The following is a 14,060-nucleotide window of genomic DNA, read 5'->3' as shown; positions in this document are numbered from 1 at the left end:
GTCTAAATTTATTATCAGTAAAAAATTTTAAATATTTTTATTTAATAAATATAAATAAATATATTGAAAACTTAAATTTTTTATATTTTAATAAAAGAATTTAATTTATAATTTTAATATTTATTTTTAAGACACAAAATAGGTAAATTAAACCCATGAATGAATCATATAGAGGGTTATAAATTTTTTCCTGATCTCCATTATTATATGTTAATTTTATGTCGATGGATTTGCTATTCTTCGCATGATCCGATGATATGCTTGAATAGATTGTGACATTTTTCAAATGAAATAACCAATAAGAAATATCTATCATGTTGTCTTATTATATATGTGGTCATTGTGATAACTGCATTGTGATAATATCATATAAAAGAGAACAGAAATAATTGACAATATATACTTTGGTAGAACCAGAATTGGAAAATGAACTTTTTTTTAAATAATTTTTTTGTTCATATGCTTCTATTAAACTATATATATAGTGAGTTGGTGATGAATGAATAAGTTAATATATAAGATGAAAAATTAAAGAACGTTATTTTCGGACCATGCATGGGATATTGAATATAAATAAAATCACTATTAAAAAACTAGTGATGAAGGATAATACTCAAGGCTGAAGGCCCATTCAAATTAATAATCATAGAAATAAATTAAATCTCATGCATGCTCCAAAAATAATGCTCTTTAATTTTCATCTTAACTTATTCATTCTACGTTTACCTAGCTAGCTAGGACTTTGTTACTTGCATCAATGTCTTTTGTCGACTGATTTATTCAATGAGAAAACAACAAAATGGATCTGCCATTTCTTTTTCTTTTCATTTTAACTCTTTGCCTATGGCCCCTTATTTGTTTATTAACACACGTATTAATTAACTAAACTATCTAATTAACTAGTACTAACTAATTAATGTATCAAAGTAAACAAACACACACACATATAGACACAAAAAAGAACAAGAAAATCGAGGATAGATTAATGTAAGTGTAAGATATAGGATATAGTTGTAGAGATAGTAGTATATTAAAGAGAGTAAAAATTAAATTAAATTAAATTGAAGTTAAACTTAGAGCTAGTGGGATTTGGGAAGCGGGATTTATTTGATTTGCATAGGAGAAATCAGCGGAGTGCCCGTGCCTTCTTGGAAAGAATACCACATATAATTATTATTTTAAATAATTAATAATTATTTAATTATTTTACCAACTGTGTTGCTTCTTTCTCTCTTCTCTCTGCGCATCTTCTCTGCTTGGTTGCAGCATTATCCATGCACAACCACAAACCCTACCCCTCCCATCAAACAAGATAATTCCAAGAAATAAAGTGCAACCTTTCATATTAATCTTTTACTAAAGTTATATACACACACTTATACTATACTAGCGGTGATCATCATCAATAGTAGTATTCATTAACCATAGTCTAAGCAAGTTAGCACTTCTAATTTAACCCTCTAATTTTGACCCCACACTAGTTGAAACTTGAAACCCAGAAATTACGGACCTAGCTAGTTAGTAGTTAGTAACCTTTAGATAGTTCAAAGGGTTTTTTGTTAATTAATATCTTAGATAAATTTTTGTTTTTATAAAATACTTATTCTTGTAGTTTTGATCTTTGTAATATTTCAATTTTAATTCAAAAAATTTAAAATATTTCTATTTTAATTCTTACTATTAGCTTATTTCGTTTAATAGCATTAACATGACAAGTTAAATTTTGATACGACAAACTAAACTACTAATGTCAAATATCATGTCATATATATTAACATTTAACTTGCCGCATTAGTAGTTAAGGAGTAAACTAGCAGCGAAAATTAAAATAAGGCCTTTTAAATTTTGTTGGACCAGAATAAAAAATACAAAATTTTATAAAGACAAATAGTTTATTTAAGTTTTAAAAAGTTTTAAAATAACATAAGTAATTGAAACTTGTTATATATTTTAAAATATTAAAAATTTAAAATTTGTCTCTTTACTCCTTAAAGCACTTATTAAAAGATCCTCACTTAAAAGGCCATTTTTAAATATTTCTTTAATTTCTTTCTCATATTAATTTAATTTGATGTATGTGAGGATGTGGGGTTGGAAATATTATATAAAAGTGGTGCATGCTTCATGTGCTTCTGTGTCCTTGTTTTCTCAAATAGAATCCTATCATAAGCTAACAAGCCCTAGGAATGCTCATTCTCGTCTTTTTCTTGGGAGCTCGTATATATTTATTTAACAAATCCAATGCCCTAGCTTTGTGATTGTGGAAACTCTGTTTGGGATTTCAACTTTTTTGACTTTGACCAGGGTTCCCATATCTACCAACACTTGTATTATTATTGTTATTATTGAATTAAAAAAACTATAGTTGCTGCCATATTAGTTTCGAAGATTGAAAATAGTAAAAAAATTATGGTTTTATTATGCCACCGCTTTAATTAGTCCTTTAAGAAGTATAATAATAGAATAATGACGTTTAGATCTTAGCTTCCGCTAATCAATAACTTATGTATGTAAAGGTTCTATTGCTTTAGAAAGAGTTTGAGATAAATATTTAGAGAGATTGTTCTGCGGTTTTTTATTCTTTTAGGTAATATTTATTTTGAGGTATTGGAACGAAGATTAGAAGACTAAGATTTAATATTATGTTTATTAATTTAAAAAATAGTATTAAAATTTTAATTTTTGTTTTTAAAATTTTAGTATTTCAGTCCTTTTAAAGAGTGGAGACACAAAAAATTGAAATTTTTGAAAATAGAGACTAAAACTTTAATAACATTTTATACCTAAAATACCTCATTTCAATTAATTAATTCTAACTTTATTCTTCGTGTAAATTAAATTAGAGTTTTATTTTTATTTCAGTCTCTGTTTCTCACTTTACACCAAACACAATATTAAAACTTATCACAGTCTCTATCTCTCAGTCTCAGTCTCTCAATCTATATCTCTCTTCTAAACACTAATTTAAGATTTTATTTTCTTTTTTTTTTGTTTGGTTGTTTCATTAATGAATATGGATAACACACAGCATTATGACAAACAGCGGCCTCGGGTGGTGGAGGAGCCTTCCTCTTGCGATTAGGTCTCTGCGGATTATCTCCTGCATCGAAAGAATCTCTCATAATTTTTTACCTAACTTTTTACTGTAGTTACCCGATGTGGGACTAAAGTAGTTCATTCATAAGAAATTTGGTAGAGATGCAATTACTTCAAAATTAAACCCAAAATATATACCAATATATGATGTGTATTGTCTATCTTAAAAAAAATTACATATAAAAAAGTACTTCTTAATCAAATCTATACCAACTACACACAAAAGAGTACGTACTCTTTAATAAAATCTATACCTATACTAATATATAATTGGCTATACCAATATATAATGGGAATAGAAAAATTTAGTATTCAATTCATCCTTTTTATTTTATCTCTATTTTTTTTGTTAAATACTGAATTCAATATAACAAACTGTTACTACGTCTTCCATTTTTTTTATTTTTTTGATAAAAAAATAATTTATCCCACAATAGAATATCAAACTGATTTACTTTTAATTCCACCACATATTTTAAAATTGATTTACTTTCAATAAAAAAATTGTTCCACCTTGTATCGTACTTACTTAGTCCCTAAGAGAATTAAATTACTCTTTCACTTTTAATATTAGTCTCGCAAACATTTTTCTTCTCTTCACCTTGCTATCTTATGAATAGAAATAAAAATTTCACCAAATCAATAATCACGTCAATTATAAATATTTTAAAAATTTAAAATAAAAAATATTCTTTTAAGACTAATAATAACAAATAGAATAAGAAGCACAAAACATACATCTCTAATTTCATGCTGGGTATATTTTTTAATTTGAATAGATAAGTATATCTTACAAAATATAAACTATGAGGTGGTTGTTATGGTGCCTACAAATATTTGCCTAACTTTCTAAAAGGGTTAAAAATCAATATTTAATTTTAAAAGTATAAAAATAAAAAATTATTAAATATTCAAAACTTATTATATCAAATAAATTAGGCAAAAATTAGGCACCATACCATAGACATCATAGAATTCACCAAACTATGAAATGAAAATAAATTTATTACTATAACTTATAAAAAAATAAACTAACGAGTACTCTTCAACGCATGATTTTATTTATTATAAATTTATTACGAAAAATTGTATTCATATTTTAAATTCATGTAGCTGTCTGCTTTTTTATTTTTCTGTATTTAAAAAAACACTGCATAAATAAAGATTAACTCCTTTTAAGTTAAAATTTTTGTCCAATTAAAAAATTAACCAGTGATGATATTATGATAACTAATTCCTTTCTTATGAGTTTAAATTATGCTTATTATCTATATTGCTCTTTAAAAACATAGGTACGGAAATACATTATAATGAAGCTGGTCCAAGTAACAGATCCCCCTAATTAGTATCTCATATGCTTAAAACATGTAAATACGTCGATATAAGTTATTTTGTCTGCACATTAAATCTTCTTAACGTAGAATATTAACTAACTTAATTAACACACTTTATTTTGTTGCTAAGCACTAATCTTTTATTTTTTCAAAAAAGTACACAACATATAAAATTCGCATTTTTTTAAATATAGGTGTAGGTCGAGACACCGGTGCTGCTACTAATTCAATGCCTCAACCAATTGGTTCTTATAAACCAAATACAAACAATGCTAGAAGTCATGCAAACATGAATGGTGAATATTCTATTTATATTTCTAATATTTTATTATCATCATATAATGATCATTTAAAACATTTATTATACTGAATAAATATAAAGTTTTATTAATGTACACTACTAATAAAATGTGTTTAGTTAAACTTATTGTATTATTATGCGTATTAGTTATCATAATAACAAATGAATTTTTATTATGTTTATTGTCAGTATTGCTCTTTAAATTATGCTTACTATACATTGTAAACAAAATTCTGAATTTAATAAAAAAATTAAAATAAATACTTAACAAATAAAATATTTAAAATAGTAGATACATTCATGAAACTAATAATAAGAAGAATAACTTTGTAATAAAATTTTTGTAACAACATATATCTTTTAAAATTAAAAGGTAAAACTAAACAAAAAAAATATAATTTAAACACAAAAACGACAATTAACGGATACTACAAAAATATTAATGACCTATCTCATGTATTTAAAAATATACTGTACAGATTATATGGGTCCTTTTTATTATAAAGTCATTAACAAATTAAAAATTTAATAAATGATGAAATTTGGTGATGGCACAATGTGTTCTAATTTTTTAAAATTAAAAAAAAATTTAAATATTATATTAAATGTTACAAGTCAATAGATAACTAAATAATGTAAATCTCAAATTAAAAACATAGATAACGGTGTATACATTTTTTATGAGTTACAGGGTAAATTTTTAATGAATAACTAATTTAAGTACTAACTAAAAAAGATGCTACTATAACTATTATCCAATAGCAAAAATCATGAGACACATAATATTATTTAGTGATGAAAACTAAATTTTAACGTAATTACAGTAACCAGGGAATAAACCCTTGATAATAAAAAAAATTATCAAATTAAAATTTAATAATGTAAGAAATACAATAGTAGTGCTTCAAACTACACTACCTACTCCAAGAACATGTATACACACTGTAACGCACGTCTGTTTCACCAAGAAACATTTGACATGTGTTGTAATGGGGAAAAAGTCTCTTTGCCCCAAGTAAATGATCCTCATAAATTACTTGAAATCTTCTTAGACCCTTCTGCAGAAGGGAACTATTTCAGGAAATACATTCGTGGTTACAATCATGTTTTTTCATTCACTTCGTACGGTGTACACATAGACGAACAATTAGCTATAGCAAATCACGGTATATATACATTCCGTACTCAAGGATCAATGTACCACAGTATAGGAGGATTTCATCCGGATCAAGGGGCACAGCCACGCTTCTTGCAACTGTATATATACGATACTGAGCATGAGTTACAAAATAGAATGTTGGAGAACACACAACTACATAAAAGTTTGGTTTTGAAGCTACAACAATTGTTGCACCGATATAATCTTTTTATCCATGTATTCCGCCAACTTGCACAATGACTAGATGTGCAAGAGTGTAGTTTGGTGATCAGAGAGCGACCTGCTAATCAGCCATAATAGTCGGTGATGACATTGAAACAATGGTGCGCGAACAATATATCAAGGTTTAAATTCATGCTGGTAACCTCAGAAGGATTCAGGAGTTTGTTGGCTATTATGATCCACTACAATATCCTCTTCTTTTTCCATTTGGAACCCATGGATGGGATATCAATACTCGAACTCAACGTGGGAACAAAGTATCATGTCGGACATATTATAGCTATATACTCCAGGTACAAACTCATATATTTGTTATATTATTTATAGACTTCCTTAGATGATAGTTTGTACCAATATATCATTTCACAATTTCTAATAATTTTCTAATATCCTCAAAATTTGTAGATCTGCTCCAACGATCACTCAACAGTTATGCAAGCAAGGCAACTTCTTCAACAATATGTTGTTGACAACTATGTGAACATAGAAACAGGCGAGTTAAGATGGGTTCAATAAAGACAAAAGAAACTTCGAGCTGAACTATATCAAGACTTACAATATGTTTTGCACACAGGAGAGAATAATGCTGGTAACTATTATTCAATTTAATGGCCACACGATTGATCATTACGTGTTCCTGAAGTTAAAATTTCAATCTAATAATACTCTTCTCTAAAATTGGTTTTAGAAAGTGTTGGCAGGAGAACGATATTACCATCGTCATTCATGGGCAATCATCGAGATATGACCTAGCGGTATGAGGATGGAATGACTGTTGTTCTTAAAGAAGTCAAACCGAATATTTTTCTCACTATGACATGCAATCCATCATGGTTAGAAATAGCTTTGGAACTCATTCCTACTCAAACTCCATAGGATCGCCTGGATTTAACAACTAGGATTTTCAGAGCCAATTTCAAACAATTAAAGGAGGATGTTATTACCAAAGGTGTATTGAAAAAGATAAAAAGTTATATTTATGTCACTGAGTTTCAGAAAAGAGGATTGTCACGCGTACATATGTTGCTAATCTTAGAAAATAATGACAAGTTGAGTGATCCTGACCAATATGATAGTTTGGTCCGAGCGGAAATACCATGTAAAGAAATAGAACCACACTTACATGAGGCAGTGCTAAGGCATATGGTCCATGGTCCTTGTGGAATACTTAATCAATCTTCACCATGCATGAAAATGGTCAATGTAAACGCAACTACCCAAAAGAGTTCGTACCAGAGACACGATGAGGTGATGACTCATATCCTCAATATAGGAAGCGATTTGAAACTCCAATCCCTATAAACCAAAATGTCACAATTGAAAATAGATGGGTGATTCTGTACAATCCTTGACTATTACTGGAGTATGATTGTCATATCAATGTAAAGATATGTAGAAGTATCAAGAGTATAATTATCTATACAAGTATTGCTATAAGGGACCAGACCATGTTGCAATGGAGGTTCACAGAAGCTCTCATTATGATGAGGTGCAACAATTTATTGATGCAAGATGGATTGCTTCTCTAGAGGCATGCTGAAGGATATTTAAATTCAACCTTTACCTAATGTAGCCATCAGTTGAAAGATTATAAGTTCATTTGCCAAATCAACATCAAGTGAGCTTTTATGAGCGCCAAACTATTTTTGAAATAGTTAATAATGACTATTTCTCAAAAACAATGCTCACTGAATTCTTTGCACTTAATTGGACCGATGACCAACAATCTAGGCATCTTTTGTACAGGAAAATCCCAGAATATTACAGTTGGCACAACAAGAAAAAAGAACGGCGTCAACGCAGGTCACAAAAGAGAGTTATCGGTCGAATCTATACCATTTCACCAACAGAAGGTGAAAAATTCTATTTGCGTATTCTGTTGTCAAATGTAAGAGGCCCAACTGGTTAGGATGATTTGCTAACAGTGAATGGTGTCCAATATTCGTCCTTTAAGCAATCCACTCAGCATCGAGGACTGTTGGAGAGTGATAGTAGTATAAGATCATGTTTGGTTGAGGCATCCATTTTAAGAATGCCATGTGCCTTAAGAAGGTTATTTTCCACCATCTTAATTTTTTGTGAGACAGCAGATGTAAAAAGTCTGTGGGACGAGTTTCTTTCATGTATGGTGGATGATTACGCATCAACAAGCACTACAACATGCCATGGGTTGACAAATCGTTTGCTTAGGGATTTACCAGCTCTAACCTCAGACACCGACAACGACAACTTCATGCCTAGAATTATTTAAGAAGAAATGTCCATTAAAGTTCCTTAAGAAGACCTGTGTTCTATAGAAAGATTGAATCATGACCAGTCTGCAACTTTCAAGTGTAATATGAATACAGTTGATCGAAGAGAAAGTGGAGTATTTTTTGTTGATGGACCAGGAGGAGTAGGTAAAACATTTCTTTACAGAGTTATAATTACAGACTTAAGAAGTAAAAAGCATATTGTCTTGGTAACTGCATCCTCAGGAATAGCTACAACTTTACTGCCTGGTGGTCGAACAGTTCATTCTAGATTTAAGATCTCAATCAATGCAGAGCCATCCTCCATGTGCAATATAAATAAACAATCTGATCTCGCAAAACTGATTAGGCAGACGACATCGATAATTTGGGATGAAGCGCCAATGGCTAATAAAGAGACAATGGAATCATTAGACTGCACATTGTGAGACATATTAGAAAACAAAAATCCATTTGGAAGAAGGTGATGGTTATGGGAGGGGATTTCCGCCAAGTACTACCTGTTGTGCCGAAAGGAAATAAGTCGCAAATGATTTCAACTTCTATTGTTAAATCACATTTGTGGGCATTCACCAAAATTCTCCACTTGCGACAAAATATGCAATCTCTTAATGATCATAATTTTGCAGAGTATCTCATGCGAATAGGGGATGGGATTGAGCCTACCATATCTAAGGACTTGCTACACATAGAAGCACACATGGCAATACCATGGAAAAGTAAGGCATCATTACACAAATTAATAGAAGAAACTTTTCCAAAGTTGTAATCTCATGGGTGGGATACATTTTACATGGTGGAGAGAGCAATATTGACACCCAAAAATCATGATGTACAACAGCTCAATGATATAATCATCAACTAAATTTCGAAAGACGAACAAATTTTAGCATCTTTTGATGAAGTAGAAGGAGATACAAATAATTTATATCAACAGGAATATCTTAACTCAATCTCCATGGGTGGATTGCCACCTCATACATTGAAGGTAAAAAAAGGTGTTCCTTTGATGTTACTGAGAAACATAGATCCTAAGGTAGGCTTATGCAATGGCACAAGGTTAATGTGTCGAAGAACTTTTCAAAACATGTTAGACGTGAAAATCTTAACAGGCCATCACTCTGGACAAAGAGCTTTTTCTGCCTCGGAAAAAACACAAAACAACTGAGAACTCAGGATTACCCTTTGTGCTTATCAGGAAGCAATTTTCTATAAGGTTGAGTTTGCCTTAATGATAAATAAATCAGAAGAGCAAACTATTCCTAAGGTTGGGATCTATCTCCCTAAACATATGTTCAGCCGTGGTCAATTATACGTTGCACTATCTCAAAGTGTTTCTCAGTCAACCACAAAAATCTTAGTCAAAGAAGAAACAGTAGCTAGAAAAAGCGGACAATTCACAAAGAATGTGGTGTTCAAATAAATTTTGTTACCTGCACCTCAGGTAATTTATGTACTTAGCAAATACATCCGCCTTTTTACAAGTATAATCCGTGTATTATGTAATTATATCATTACAATATCAACATTGGAATAGATAGATTTGTTCACTAATTTCAACAACTAATTACTAATATTTTTAATAGATAAATTGATATCACAAGAGCTCATCAGGATACGTCAAGAGATAAGAGAAAGAAACTCGAACATCTCCTTTACCCAACAGGTACGCACCAACTAAGATTCACATAAATTATAGAAATTTTATGATACATCATTGAATATATCAATGTTGGTTTTTTTAAGAAATTATGGTATGCAATCTTTATATTTACTTTGAAACGAATTCAAAATTTAACTTCTTTAAATGTTGATATCAATTTCATGATTTAAAAAAAAATTATAAAAATTAAATTTTAGCAACCAATAAAAAGTATAGATATGTCTTATTTGAAATGTATAATTACTTAATCTAAATTAATATATAAAACACTATTGAAATATATTGTGATACATATTTGGTTTAATAAATTACAGGAAGAAAGATTCTAATCGTAATGGAATACATGAAAAGATGGGCAATCACTTGCATCAATGAGACTATTCGACAATAAAGTAAATATTACAGTATTAATGATAGTAACAATTGCATTGATGATACATATTTTTACTTTAATGTTATTACTCACACGTGAAATTGAATCAGGTTCATCCACTCAAAATTTATTCTATATATATTGGTTGGGGAGGTATATAGTTAAAGCAGATAAGACTCAGTTATGGAAGATGATAAAAAGAGAAATATTGGATCAAAAAAATCAAAGGTAATACAATAAACTTTTAGTATATAATAAATAAAACCGTCTATTTCGATCTATATACCAAGTATGTTAAAAGTTTAACTTTTTTTTTTTTTCAGCCATGAACTTAGAAAAACACAACTAACTCATTCGGTACAAGACAATATCATTGCAGGTAATTGTTATTAAAAAAAATACCTAACAAATCAGATATAACATCATTTAATTTACATTTTGTCAATAATAACTCACGAATTATAATAATTTTTTTGTCCTTTCAGAAAATTCAATGCAAAATAAGATATCTCAATTCTACAGGTTTAAATTGAATTTTTCACTATAATAAAGATTCCATTTAATTGAATATACCCGAAGCATTTATATAGTTATTTTTATGGTAAAAAAAAATCTGACAATTTTTCAAGACGCAAGAAGTTATTGACAAGGAGATGTATGATGAATTACGAAGCATTTTTTCCAGGTGCACCATCTTTCTATTCTCTTTTTTTTAATTAATTATCTTATAGTTTGATATTTAAAAACAAAAAAAAACATATTCATTTCTTCTGTCCTTCAACTATTTGTAGGAAAATGAAGGCTTCTTCAGATTCAGATCCATATTTTAGCCTACCACTTAAAAAAGATGAAGACAATCATAAATATCCATGATATTTATGCATAATTAACCTTTTGAAATAAGTAACATGATTTTGGTTTATATATATTCTTTTTAAATTAGGATAATATTTTTGTCGTTATTTTATATATCTAATTCCAATAACATGTATACATATCTTTATTGTGTGCGTTTATAATTTAGCAATCTAAGTATTTTTTTTATAGTAATTTTAATTTCAACCAAACTATCATATAAATAATACTACGTTAAATTTGAAATGATGAAAAAAAAACTACTTATTTGACAAATTTAAGAGGTGAATAATATATTAATAAAAAGATAAAATTGATTTCTTAAAAAACAATAGATAAGCGGCTGAACATGCACGATAGTACCTGTTGAGCCACTAGTATAGATAAAGCCAGACATATTGTTGTTTTCTTTCTTCATCGTATCCAATGATATAACGAGGCCATATATATTTAGAGACTTACTACACATACAAATCTTTTTGGCATACAAGTCTATACAAGTTAGTACAAGCTCAACAAAAACAACTCTCAATTTAAAGAGTGTGTAAACACGCGCTTCCTCAACTTTGAATAGCGCAAAATCAGAAACGGTTCTTCTTCAACGTTTGTATTCCATGTTCTTCCTCCTCCTTCTTCTTTGCATTCTTCCTCATTTTTCTTCACATTCCTCCTCCTTCTTCTTCGCGTTTTCATCCTCATCGTGGTTCTTTTTATTGTTGTTATTATTGCTGTATTTTTTTCCCTCCTCTTTCTATTGATTTGCAACATTATGTATTTTTTTTTCTTTGTTTGATTTTTTCTCCCAAGAAGAACTATAAGAAAACAAAATAAGAAGATGAGGAAGAAGAAGCAGTAGAAGATGAAGAGGAGGAAGAGGAAGAGTTTTGAATTATACAATAAAAATACACCCAAATATTTTCGTGTTACACCCAAATATCTTCGTGTTACACCCAAAATTGTTGCAAATATAGAAAAAGGTTTCCTCTAATGCTGCTTTTTTTTCTTCTTTTTTTCCTTATTTCTTTCTTTCTTTTAGTTAAATGAATATAAGTTCATCCTCTTCCAAATAATTTTACAGCATTATGTGTTTCTTCTTTTTCTTTGTTTGATTTTTTTGTTTTTATTCTTGTTAAGAGAGTAAAACAAGAAAAAACTTGAGAAGGTAAAACAAAAAAGAAAAGATGAATAAGAAAAAAAAGAAAAAGAAGATGGTGATGATGATAAAATAAAAAGAAGAAGCAGTAGAAGATGAGGAAGAGGAAGAGGAAGAGTTTTGAATTATGCAGAACTTATTAGAATAAAAATACACTCAAATATCTTTGTGTTACACCCAAATTTGCTGCAAATACAGAAAAATATTTCCTCTAATGCTGCATTTTTTTTCTTTTTTTTCTTATTTCTTTCTTTCTTTTAGTTAAATGAATGTAAGTTCATCCTCTTCCAAGTAATTTTGCAGCATTGTGTTTCTTCTTCTTCTTTGTTTGATTTTTTTGTTTTTATTCTTGTTAAGAGAGTAAAATAAGAAGAAACTTGAGAAGGTAAAACAAAAAGGAAAAGATGAATAAGAAAAAAAAAGAAGAAGATAGTGATGATGATAAAAAAAAAAAGAAGAAGAAAAAGCAGTAGAAGATGAGGAGGAGGAAAAGGAAGAGTTTTGAATTATGCAGAACTTATCAGAATAAAAATACACCCAAATATCTTTGTGGTACACCCAAATATCTCCGTATTACACCCAAATTTGCTGCAAATACAGAAAAATATTTTCTCTAATGCTACATTTTTTTCTTCTTAATTGAACCACACATCAGTCACTTGATTGGATTCAAAACAATAAAAGGAGAAGAAAAAATTTCAATGAAAAAAGAAGGAAGAAGAGGAGGAGGAGGAGGAAGAGGTGGTGTTGATGACGACGATAAAGAAGAAGAAGAAGAAGAAGAACGTGCAGTAACAAGAAGAAGAAGAAAAACGTGCAGTAACGGCACGAAACGCGTGAATATAAATGATTTGTAAATACTTGTATGAAAAAAACGTTTGTATGTGAAGAATAATTCTATATTTTATTACGAAAAAAATATTTATATGAAGACATCTTTTTATAAAAATAGTATTATAAATTATTAGATAATTTAATTAAATATATTCAATCAAATGTATCAAATCATTTAACAGTTTATTTTTATGTGAAGATATCATTATCCAAGTATCTACCTCTTATTATATGTTTGCATGATGATTCAGTAACATTCAAGAAAATAAGAATGATATATTAAGTTTAGTTCTTAAAATTAAACTTGGTTCAGCCAACTGAAGGGGACATGAACCAAATGTTGGAAAAATAATGCTTACTTGCTTAGTTTGTTGAGATTCAATTTCCTATAGTGCACGTGAAAGCTAAGCCCAATTAACGTTCTCTAAAAAATGCCACTATCAACATCACATGATAATTTCTTTTATTAAATTAAAAAAATCCTAAGCAATTTGGATGGTGAAAAGCAAGCATGCCATAAGAAGAGCTGCGTCAATCGGAACTTTTCACATGTAGTNGTAACAAATATAAATCATTATGAGAAAATCAGACCCTTGTTTCGATGTAATATTCTCACCATGTAAAATGCCACTCGTTTACACATTAATAATTCAGCTGATGAATAACTTCTTTATGAGTTTCTCTTCTTATATCTATGTAGGGCTTATGCAAGAGAAATGAAATTTGAACATATATTTTTGTTAGATACCAAAATATGGATATTCTTCTCTCATCTCCCTCCCTCTTTTTTTAAATTTTTTTATCATAATATAATAAAA

The sequence above is a fragment of the Arachis ipaensis genome, chromosome B04 (genome assembly GCF_000816755.2).
Source record: "Arachis ipaensis cultivar K30076 chromosome B04, Araip1.1, whole genome shotgun sequence".
In the NCBI taxonomy this organism is placed as follows: domain Eukaryota; kingdom Viridiplantae; phylum Streptophyta; class Magnoliopsida; order Fabales; family Fabaceae; genus Arachis; species Arachis ipaensis.
Note: the sequence above shows the minus strand (reverse complement) of the source record.